Here is an 11,876-nt window from a genome sequence, read left to right on the forward strand (position 1 = left end):
GAAAAGTTTCTTTGTTCCTTGTCAACTCAAAGCTTCATTCTCAGAAGATGAGTTTGTATCTCTGTCTACTTGGATAAATTTTTATGTTTACTTAGTATGCTAGGAGAAAAATACTGTTGATTGAGCTGCGATGTATTCTTTAGAACCACCTGAGGATATTGTCTGGCTCTTTCTAAAGCCTATAAACTCGCAGGATATTTATCTCTCTAACCAAAACCAGTGTGGAAAACAGATATTGAAATAATACCCATAATAAAGGGAAAATATCTGGATTTGTCTCTCTTTTTGGTTTTTTTTTGTTTTTTTTTTTTTTTTTTTAGTAAAAGTCGTTGTCAGAAGGCCGTTCTTATGACTATCCTGGTTCATCTCTTCTACACAAGAAATATTCTTATTGTTACTCAGGATTTTAAACAGCAAACATATAAAATTTTCTTCCCCTGCGTAGTTTTCTGACTACCCCACTGGTTTTGCCCTGCGGGCTTTTCTGAAATAAGACTTGTTCCATTTGTGCTCCCAACTGCAATCAATATTTGACACAATTTGACCGTCTACTAATTTTATTCACACAGGTGAGCGGAGGCTAGAAGAGACTATGGTCAACTGGGAATCTTCCAACAAAATGTCTGTGCATCAGAAAAGGTAAATTTGTCTCTATAAAACATTTTTGTAGTAATAAACACCTCATTTTTGCAGGGGAGTTTCTTACATTTACGATATAGTAGTAGATGAGGAGGTTTAACCAACAGAGCAAAGTGTAAAAATTTTGCCCGTACTATCTTTGGGTTTTTTATCTCTGTATCTCAACACTTGTTTGTGAACTCTTGTTGAAGTCTTGACCTATGTGAAATGTGTCTGAAGAAGCTTGCAACCGCTTGGAGAAAAGCAGCTTAGGGTTCATGATGCTTGCAAGCTCCCTTGGCACAACTAGCAGTCTGCGTGTCCCGTGAGAAAGACAGAACTGGGGTTGTTCTCTGAACTTTTGGGTTCTTCCCGTATAGCTTCCAGCACAGCTGGCACAGCCCGTATAACCTTTGCAAGAAAGAGGATGGTGTCCTATGCTTGGGTTTTTACACTGTTATTTGTACGAGATGACTTGAGAATAGTGTTTCTGGATGCGTGAGGAAAATCATAACCTTTATTGGAGGGTTTGTCGAAGTTATAACCGGTAACAGAAGATACTTCAGGGGGAAAGGACTTTCTCCTAACCATTGGTCCTACGTAGAAATCATCTGTCAAAGATGATGAAAGGGCTAAATCCTGTTCACTGTGAGCGAACTCGTTGTGGCTTCTGGCAGGAAAGAAGCTGGCCCAATCTACACCGCAGTTACATGTACGCAGATGAAAATGTAAGGTCAAAATCATGCAAAAATAACAAACCAGAAGGTTCCAGAAGAGCAAGGATGGAAAAAAAGTAGTGTCGTATTTCTAATAGCTCTAAGCTACCAGAAGCTTAGAGAGAAACGGTTTTATCTTCCCACTTCGATGGAAAAGTAAATCCCCCACCACCGCCACCGAAGAAAGCTATGAAAAGGAAATGTCTGGTATTTTGAATGCAATTAATTATTATATGTTCTATTTTTTATTGGAAACTTAAGGGTTATTCCTTATTTAATGAATAATTAGAATTTAAGTCTCGGTAAACAAGAGCATTCTACTTGCATTATTACTCCTACCTAATAGTAGATTTGCATAGTTCACTAAGTACCAATTACGTTTAGCGAAGCTGTCAACATTAACCCCTGAACGTGTTAGAAGAGATACGGATAAAATGCAGGCAAATAAAGAGAGCAGCTCTCTAATAATCTTGCAGAGGGGGACAGTGGGCTGGATAATCTGTTGAATGCGTTAGCATCTATCTGTGATGCGAATGTACAGGGCTGAGGAGTATAAAGCGTGCGAAAGGGAGACATGTTAAAATAGTGTAGGTGGGGTGTGGTAGGTGAAAAATTGTCCCTTGCGGTGACATATTAAGATACAGAGAGGCGATTATTAAAATGCCAGCGTAAACCTAAAAGACTTCTGATTTAAATTTCTGATGTTTCAGTTTTCTGTCTTGAGAAGAGAAGCAGCGAAGCCAGTGTTTATTTGATTGCACAGCATAATAAGAAAGAAATTACATTTAGAGGAGCAGTATTTGCACACTTGATGTCTGATATTGGTCAAAAAGCCTTAGAAGCGACTGGTCTGGCAGTTTTATTTCTTTTCAGAGTGTATCGTGCATCTCTTTGAACTGCTTGTAATATAATAGGAAAGCCCTGACCCATAATCTACAAAAATAGCATTAATAATACATGCCGGCTTAGTGAATCTTGTTCTGGAGACAAGCTTTAGTGATAATATATGAATTATCTTATTCTGTCTTCTCCATTACCCTGTCAGTAGATGTGGCAAGATACTACAGTTCTTCCCAACTCCAAGGCACTGCCTGCAGTATTACGGATGTAGACGCCTGGCTCCTTAGCGTTTCAACTTTTGAGCTCATTCACAAAACCAGTAAGTGTTCATCACGTATTCTTTTTAGATTTAAATGACGGCAGAGCGCAAAATTGACAGACCTAGTGTGAAGCAGCATTTGTGAAGATACAGAAGTCTTCTGATGATCTACCTTCATCAGTCTGTTACTTGTTCCATTCAGTGAAAAGTTGTCTTGTTAATGAAAGCCATTAGAATAGAATAACTCCACACCAGAAGGGTAGGAAGCCTCCTTTCCGACACTCAGTTTTCCGCTTGCTTCTCCTTTTAGTACGATTCCGATTTCAGGATGACTTCTGCAAGGCTAATGTTTTCCTATAAGTGTGGGGAAACGACAGCGTGATGAAAAGGGTAGCAAAAATCAAACAAAATCCACATATAATAAACCAGTTATTAACTTCACTAGCATTGTAGCATGCAAATATTATTTCAGAGTAAGGAAGCAGTGCAAAATATTACCCATCTTCCATGCCAAAAAGACTTTATTTCAAATGTCTTGCCCGCTCCCCCCACCATGTGCACTGACACGTGCAAGGTACATCATGGCTTTCATCATACTTCTGCACAAAGTGTGTTTGCCCTAGAAAAAGTTGTCATTCCTGGGTGAGATAACTAATTATTTAAAAAGTTAAGATACTCTCACAAAGCTTTGAAGTGGTAAAAAAACATGACTTTTTTCACTTTTAACCAAAAAAATTAATAAAACTTTCAAAGATATACAGAACAGTAATTAATTATGGTGCCTCTGGGTTTTAAAAATACTGTAATTTTCTAATTACAGAGCTTCCAAAGTCATATATTCTGATTTGCTCTCAGATACATGCATATAACTTTACTAAGGTTAAGAGAGGTAATATATAACTTCAATAGAGAGAAAATATATCCTAAAAGACTTTCATGTTGTACACATAACAGATCATAACGTATAATAGAATCAAAAATATGTTCCTTTTTATGATAGATATTGGAATGAAATATTGCATACTCTCTGTCTAGACTTTGGGAAAAGCTCTAGCGAATATATCTGAGGAAGGAAGAGCCAAGGAGGGTTAAAATGTGATCATCCGTCTTCAAAAGAGTTGAGAAGAGTTTCAAGGTTTCCCTGGTGCTGTATTGTAACTGCCGAAATACCACCCCCTTGTTGGTCAAGTCCATTCTGTTTTCTCTCACGCTTGTTACAGGTGCCACGTTCACCATTAATTGCTCTGGGCAATTGTGGGGAGGTGACAGAAGGCCAAACCAAAATAATCTGAGGATTATTCAGGGTTTACATTTTGAAAGCTACCATATATAAATATTTTTTTTTTTTCGTCTGTTGTGGCAAGTAGGATTACGCATTTATGAATTGTGACTCTGAAAAAAGCAAAGGTGCAAGTAGTTCTTATAATAGTTTTTGTAGCTTTAAGCGATATCTGATGGATTATTTCAGTTTTTACCAAAAAAAAAAAACAACCCAAACAACAAAAAAGGTATAATTAATCTCCTCATTTCATCAGCCTATGGTAGGTACTTGCAGGAATAGTTGCCTTTTTAAAGTTTATAAACAGCTGACACCTCTGCGATACTCATCCTGCTAATTACCCAGTGGAGAATGGATGCTTCTAACTTCACTATAAACGAACGATACTGCTTTGCTGGTAATTCAAATGTTCATGATCTGTTTGTTAAATTGAGAAGACGCTTATCCCGTCGTGCTCGATTTGCTTCACTGCTGCGTTTCAGGTGAGGAACTGCGGTGTATGGAGTTCTATAAACTGAAAAAGTGAGCAAGAACCGCTAAGGAAATCAGACGTGTTCAATGAAAAATGTTCATTTATTGTTCATTAACAGAGGTAAAACTCATTGCTACATGAGCTGGTCCAACTTGTAACAAAGCTGTCTATGATACAGCCTTCTTTGATTCTCCTGGAAGTTGATTTTTGTTAGCGTGTTGTCTCAGTACATTAGTCCAAGTGAAACGCCACAGGATAGAGATAATATCCAATTACTTGTTTGGCTGAAAATAATTTCTGTTAAAGTTGGAACAAGAGGGGCAAGAAATACCACATCATCTTTAATAAATCTTACGGTATTACAAAGAATCTTGGAATGCTGTGAACCAGCTTTTAATGTGTGCTTGTCCATTAAGGCAGAAAATTGCACTGGGGAAAAAAATACCCAACCTGTTTCTGCTCCACTGCAGCAGTTTCACAGATGATGCTTTGCTTGGAATTTGCATTGGAAAAAAATTAACATTACTAGCACTTTGACTGTATGTGAATTCTGATATAGTATGCTAATTAAAAGTCAGTTTGATTACACATGTATATATGTTCAAGAGGAGTCTAATATCTTTATAAATCACTATTCTCAGACACTTCGACTTCCTACCAACATCACTGATTTCTTTGCATATCATTCAAGGAGCACAAGTGTAATCTTTAGAGTTATAAGAATAGGGGAAAATTACATCCCCCCCCCCCCCCCCCTTACAATCACCATCATAACAGTTTCCTGGTTTACCAATCCTATTCTCGTTACAGTCTCTGTCACAGAAATAAGAATGGAATTTTAATGCCAACGCAGGCTGTGAAACGGTAAATGGCTGTGTGACTGAGGTACTGGAATGTGATGTATTAGGTCCAGAATGCACTTACGGGTTCTCCAACCCATAACAGAAAAGAAGAACGGCAATCGAACGAGCAACGCTGAATAGGACAAAACGATAAATTTGACTGTTGGTAGTGGGGAGCTGAGGAATTCATTTTGGGGGTGGGACGATTTCCTTGATCTCCTCCTCTTCTGGCTTCCCCCTGTCGATTACGTTGTGCAAGCTAATGTAGTTATCAACAGGCCTCCTTAAGAATGGTAGCAATAACCCCGCTCTTGGAATTCAAGAAACAGCAGCGAAAACCAAAAATAAGTTCATAGCCTATGTAATTCTCTTTTCAGTTAGAGTAATGAATGGATTTGACCCATGAAATGAATTAAACTACTGCATTCTCATCAGTCCTTAATCTGTTCCCAGTAACATCTGAATAATTTAACTCTTGCTGTATGTTGGGCGATGTCTTCAATTAGCTGTCATCGCTAATTGAATATCTACAGTCAGTTACTACTCGATTACATATATGTAGTCACAATAATTGGGGTCATTTGGGTTAGCAGGGTTACTTCACTTTTGCAGAAGTATAATTCAGATATGAATTTGACCATTTAGTGGGATCCTGTTCTTACTCGGTGGGTAACACTCATTGATTTTTATGAAAGTATCATTTTGGTTTAGGTGCCATAGGCAATTGCTTCATCTAATTTAACGTGTTTAAACGGTCGAAATGGTTCTGCAAGTGTTCCTCGCCTTGTTCTTTTCTGTTCTACATTTTATTTAATGCCGTTCTTCCAGTTTACACCATGACATCGTCTCAGGGTGTTTCATATAATGTTGCCTTGTCTTAGACGGGCTGAATGGTTTTATACTGTCAGCAGTTGTTTTTCCTCAGATTTTCTGTCTTCACAATCTTTTTCGTGCCGTTGTGAGGTATACTTTATTAACTGTCTATTTTGAAACGCGTGAAAAGAACAACATACTGTAATCTTCATCTTTAAGAACAATTTTCACTTTGCCTGCCCTGGCCCAGTTCTCCGTATTTTGGATGTTTAGAAGAATTACTGCCAAAGCACTATCGATATTATTAATACGGTACTACCGGCTTCGGGCACGTAACCGTCACAAGGACAGGGATGGCAGCAAATGTGCTATTCTGCAGCGCTGGTAAAGGAAAGGGAAAATCGTGCACTTAGAGGAGTCCCGTGAGATGAGTTATCTACAGATGAACCCTCTGTGATTTCCCCATTCTAATCTCGGGTGAAGATTTTAAATAAAAAAAAAAAAAAGAACGACACTTTTGCTGTGCGATTCAGTACTTCAGTGAAGGTGATTTGACAGCCATCTCTATGAACGAGCAGATGGTGGAAGAATACTCTGAGGTGGGTTCTTTTCTTTCCCTCCAGTAGATTCTTTCATTGCAGTGAATAATTGATGCGGAAGGGAAATTCATAGCGCAAACTGCTTACTAGAAACATCAAAATTGTTTGAGAGGGAAACAAAGCTTTATTATTTTCAGAGGGAGTTGAATGCTATTTAAAAGGTGTCCGTCATCAGCCAGTTTAAGAACATTTGGGCAAAAGAATAAAGGCTACTGCTGCCTATGATTGTGTGCTCTCTTACGTTCAAACTCTCGCTGTCAGCAAAAGGTGACAAACCCATATATATGTGTGTATGTACATATGGAACTCAGAGCTCACTGTCTGTCCAGATAATGCTTTAACGCTTATTAACGATGCAGGGGAGGCAACGGTCACTTGCCTGTTAGCACAGCTAAATCCGGCTGGGGCCACGGCCAGCCCAGCCCGGCCCTGGGACCTGGCGCTGTCGGGTCAGGTCATCTCAAAGCCTGTGACCATCTGCTAGGAATGACAAAAATTGTATTTACAGGACTGCGCCTCACGTGAGACTGCGCCTGACTGACTAGTTCTGTGATTTGGAGCAGCCGTGACCACATGGAGAAGGGAATTAGACTCCAGCGTTGGGGAAACTCATCCAGGTAACTGCGTTCAGAGATTCTTTTTTTCTTTTTTTTTTTTCCTTAACCATTTGGTTTTGTGCTGTCTAAAAAGAGATGATGTACTCAGACATGTGGAAAGTTACGCTTCTGTTTAGCTTATGTCTCCTCCTCCTACCTCATCCTCATGTGATGCTTTAAAATAGAAAATGGAGCCCTGAGAAAGGGCTTGTTGAAATCTCTGAGGATCAGCAGCAGCGTTGGGAAAGCAGTTAGGCAAGTCGGGGGTGAGCCTGGGCTACCCCCTCTGGCCATGAACAGGTGTCAAGACGGGAGCCAAGAGAAGGTACGGTGCTGGGTTCTGCACTGCTCAAGTGCCACCTAGTTTGCGAGACCCACACGCAGCAGCCGGGGGATGTCTCGTAACAAAGACCTCTCCATCTGGACACTGGAATAGACTGCTTTTAGGCAGCTGGGGTTACTTGGTTTATGCTTTGAATTCATATAACGTTCCCAGCTGAGTATTGTAATGCTACCACGTACCTCTGTGATTACTCGGCCAAATTTGGCAACTCTAACATTTAAAATACAATGCAAGCTTTTATTTAAAACTGTGGTGGTACTCTTTTTTTCTAACGGTGTAACTTTATAACACTAAGGGTAGATGTTTTTTTTTCAAATGAAACAAACGCTTTTATGCAAAAAGTCACAAACCAGAAACTTCAGCAAGTTATATTCATTAGTTATAACATGAAAGAATGATCAAATTATTCTCTAAAGTGAAAATATATGGAAATCATATGCGACGATGAGTTAAAAGAAACTATCCAAAATCTACTGCTCTAAATTAAATAGGTTTGATGAAACAGAATCGCTAGATGCCTAGGCCATTGTGAGAGTGGAGAAAAGAAGGATATTTTCTGGATCACTTAAATGAACAAGGGTGGAAAACGTTCTGTGTCTGAACAAAAGGAAAAAAAAAAAAATCTTCTTTCGCCGTGAAGCAGCAAATCAGATAAACATTCAACTGTTTTGAATGTTGATGTATGGTTTCCCATGGTTCCAAAAGGATATATTTGGGGTTATATCTTACAGTTATTGTTGATGATTGTTATCAGATGTAAGATATCATTTTTATTCAATGTACAAATAGATGACATTTTTAAGTCTAATAAATAAAAAGAAGTAAACTCTAGCACGAACATGTGAAACTTCATTTCAGGAAAAAAGCTAATCGCTGACTATAATAGCAAAGGTGTTCTCACCGTCTTCCGTGTGCCTGAGTTTGGAGCAGCGTGTTGTAGCTGGAGAAAAGAAAGCCTTTCAGCTTTTAACTGCCTCTTTAAGGTTTTGGGCTTTGGGTTGGTTTTTTTTTTTTTGGCATCCAGCTCGAAAGACGTTTTTTTAGTTTTACCCTTGTCCGCATTGAATTGCCAGTGAATTTTCTGCCGTGTTATACAAAGTGTTTTTTTAAAATGCTCGAAATGGGATGGCCTTTTAAAGCCTACACCCTGCTGCTTCCTGAGGAGGAGGGTAAACTTTCATTCTTGATGCCTCTGAAATTGAGTTGGAGCCGCTGCTTTTTGCAGCGCTCCTACAAGCACGGGGCACTGCTGCGTAACCACCAGTTCTGAGCAGCTGCGAGTTACTACCGATCAGAACTGTGCTACCATTTGGTTAATGCCAAGCTGATGTTTTTTCAGTCCGTTTCTATATAGTTCTACCCGTTCGGGCTGCAGTTAGATCTCATTTTAAGCAAATGTCACGACCGATGATGCCACCACGGTGTGGTTGAGATATGCAAATATTGACTTTTTAATTGAGATCGCTCTATCGATGTTAAAATATTTATACGTGTTTGATCATTCATTTATCCTCCTGTAGTAGGTCTTGTTTAGGCAAAGCTGTACGTGTTCAATTATTTCAAGTTTGCTTGATGAATCAGTCCCTGCAAACTGGTAATTAATTTAGATGGCATTCTCTGAACTCTGAACTCCTTGCAATATATCATCTTTTTGCTGCTGCACTGCACAGGGAAGTGGAGTTTTGGCAACGCCACGTGAACAGAAGCCATTAATCATCCCTGTGTGATGCCTGTGTATATGCAACCAAATCTAACGGTAGCTTTACTGCTTCCGATAGCGTAGAGCAAATGTTAGAAACAAAAGGGTCAATCTCAACTGAAAAGCAAAGTATTTTGTCTAACGCCAATTGGTCATGTTTCCTAAAGGAATGACTCTTAAAAATGTGAGGCTTTGCTGACTGATGGCAGTCTTTTCTAAAAAGGGTGGTGGTCTGAAGGATACGGGATTTCTAAAAGGTTCGCTAAAAACGTGCCCTGATTCAGGCTCAGCTGCGATCTTGGTTCCCGCACATGCTAGAATATCTGTCTGTACGAAGAAAAGAGACTGAGAGAATCCCAGCAGCGGGGAAAAAACCCCAAACCTTTCATTCAGTTAGCACCTTGCTGAAGAAGGATACAGCTGGAAGACGCAGATCTACGGGAATTAAAGAAATACAGCTGGGTCCTTATAGATCAGGTCCATCTACCTGTCCCAAAGCAGGACAATCAAATGGTGGGTGGTTGTTTTGGTTTTTTTTTTTCTGTCAGATATTTGTTCAACCCGCTACACCTTCAAAGGACCTGCAAGAAGAGAAACTTCACCGTTCTCTCAGTGCTTTGCTATTTCTCAAACGTCAAAAACTTTTTAACTCTCAGGCACCACGACTTCTGTTGCTTATAGAGGTACTCCGATAAGCATTTTGGTAATATTATCCTCCTGTCAGTCACTCTCCAGTACAAGGAAGGTAACATTTTTATTTTTCCCCCCTCCCTCCCGCTATGAACCTCTAATGTACCGAGTCATCTAATCCTTTCTGGCTTCTTGGTGTGAACAAAAGCTAGCAGACCACTACAGATAAAAGGGGAATAGAAGCAACTTTTGCTTCCATAATAGCTATCTCCATGAAAATAAAGAAGCCATTTTACAGTTGCAAGTGGATTGCTAGATTGCGTGACCTGCAAAGGGGTGAAATAGAAGCAGGAGTTATCGGGCCTCTCTTCACAAGTCTTTCTTCTCGGTCTGATGAGGAAATGAATTGGAAGTGCCAGGAGACGGAGCGTGCAGTCTCCTGTGCGCTGTCACGCCTCCTGTGAGGTACCAGCGGAGACGCCCGCCCTCAGATTTTTGTGGCTTACTAGAAAATTCGAGCATTTTGTGCAAAGGGTTTTTCTGTCCTGAAACCATTGGTTTCTTGATGTATATTACTTGTTTTCTGATTATGTTGCAATACCTTTGAAAACTCCCAGCTGAGCTCTGAATTGTGTTGGGTACAGTACATACGTGTTTATATGTTATTGTGTGTATATTTGTATACACATCAATAAAGCATAAGCTACTTCTTTCTCAGAATTTCATTTCTCAGAAGGTGCAGCCAAGGAGTGCCTTTTCATTCTTGCGAACATTTGACTCGCGGCAGAACTTGCCATCCCCTCTTGCTGCCCAAACCATCGACAGGCATACAGGAAATACTCTTGCCATTTCATACACAGGGAACTGAAGATGCCAAACGCTTTGCCGTAAAAGCAATGATGAGAAGACTCAAACATTTTTGTTTTCTTTTTAAACGCTGCAATGAAGTACTTTTAGCGCAAGACCATTCCTTATGGAATCTCTGTAAATGTATTATCTCTTTGTGTTTACCATTTCCATCCACATATGAGTCTTGTTACAAATTAGACAAGAAATAAACAAAGCTACTGTTCTGCAATCAGCTTACCTGGCTCTTTTATTGTGACACTGTGCCAATCATACTTTGAATGTATTTTCCAGCTGTTTCATATGTTTTGTCTCTTCACACTCAAGGAGAGGGAAATGACGCGGACAGACTCACCAGCTGTTCTTGGTCATATCTTGACTGGCTATATAATGCTCAGTAGGGGATACTGCTCCTTCATGAATTATGAAACTCTAATACGGTTTGTTGTATTGTGAGATGTTCTAAAATCTGCCAGGTGGCTGTTCTGTTCTTGTTTTAGAGCTTTGGTTATCTTTGCAAGAACTCATAAGCGTATACATGTCTCTAGACTTCAGTAAATAAAACCACAGAGCCTTATCATCGGGATAATCTTTACAAACGTTGCACGATCTCTCGTGACCCATAAACTTGCGTACTGTAAAATAATGCTTTACTGTTTGTTCTCAGAGCAGGTTTCCCTGCAGTTATGCTTTGAAAGCGAGGTTTCATTTCATATGGATGCGAGCGTTTGCCTGCACCGATGGACGTGTGTGAACAGCGAAGCCATAGAATGAATTAAATAACATTTATCATGTACTTTCAATTGATTTGCTTCCAATTTGCCCATTAATCCATTTCAAGAGGTACCTCTGAGACTATCTTTTTAAAACTAAATATTAATGTGCAGATTTCTTATGGATGTGAGGCATACTGTAACCGCATTTACATTCAGGTGGGTGACTGAGGACAAGAGAAAATTATAGTGAAGAGGGCTCTCCTGATTTTTCCAGAAAGATGTTTTCAGGCATTGAGAATGTACCTGTGCGTTTTGGGCGGTAAAGGAGAAATAAACAGTATGAACCTTTCTGGGATCAAAAGCAGTTTTAATATTAAAACATTTGGCATGGGGACCCAAACCCACAGCAACAACAAAACCGGAGGAGCTTGTACAGCAATTGCCTGGAAAAGCCTTTTATAAATGGCTTAATTATATTGCCCTCTGCTGGGATTACAAAAGATTGCAGCCTGATGCTTAAAACGTGGAGGAAAAAATATCCGTCTAGAAGAAGACCCGTGACCTAGAGTTAAGTTGTTGTACGCTGCTCAGCAGAATGGTTCTGGGTT

The 11,876-nt window shown here is 39.6% G+C and overlaps 1 long non-coding RNA gene across 1 annotated transcript; it reads left to right on the forward strand.

Annotated features, from left to right (window-relative positions):
* Positions 1-608: 608 nt before the first annotated feature.
* Positions 609-7,015, forward strand: LOC309671495. Its single transcript, XR_014269150.1, has 3 exons — positions 609-639; positions 2,383-2,493; positions 6,947-7,015. It is a non-coding gene; the product is annotated as an uncharacterized lncRNA (long non-coding RNA).
* The last annotated feature ends 4,861 nt before the right edge of the window (positions 7,016-11,876 follow it).

This window comes from Vanellus vanellus (assembly GCF_965231255.1).
Source record: "Vanellus vanellus genome assembly, chromosome: 4".
Lineage (NCBI taxonomy): Eukaryota > Metazoa > Chordata > Aves > Charadriiformes > Charadriidae > Vanellus > Vanellus vanellus.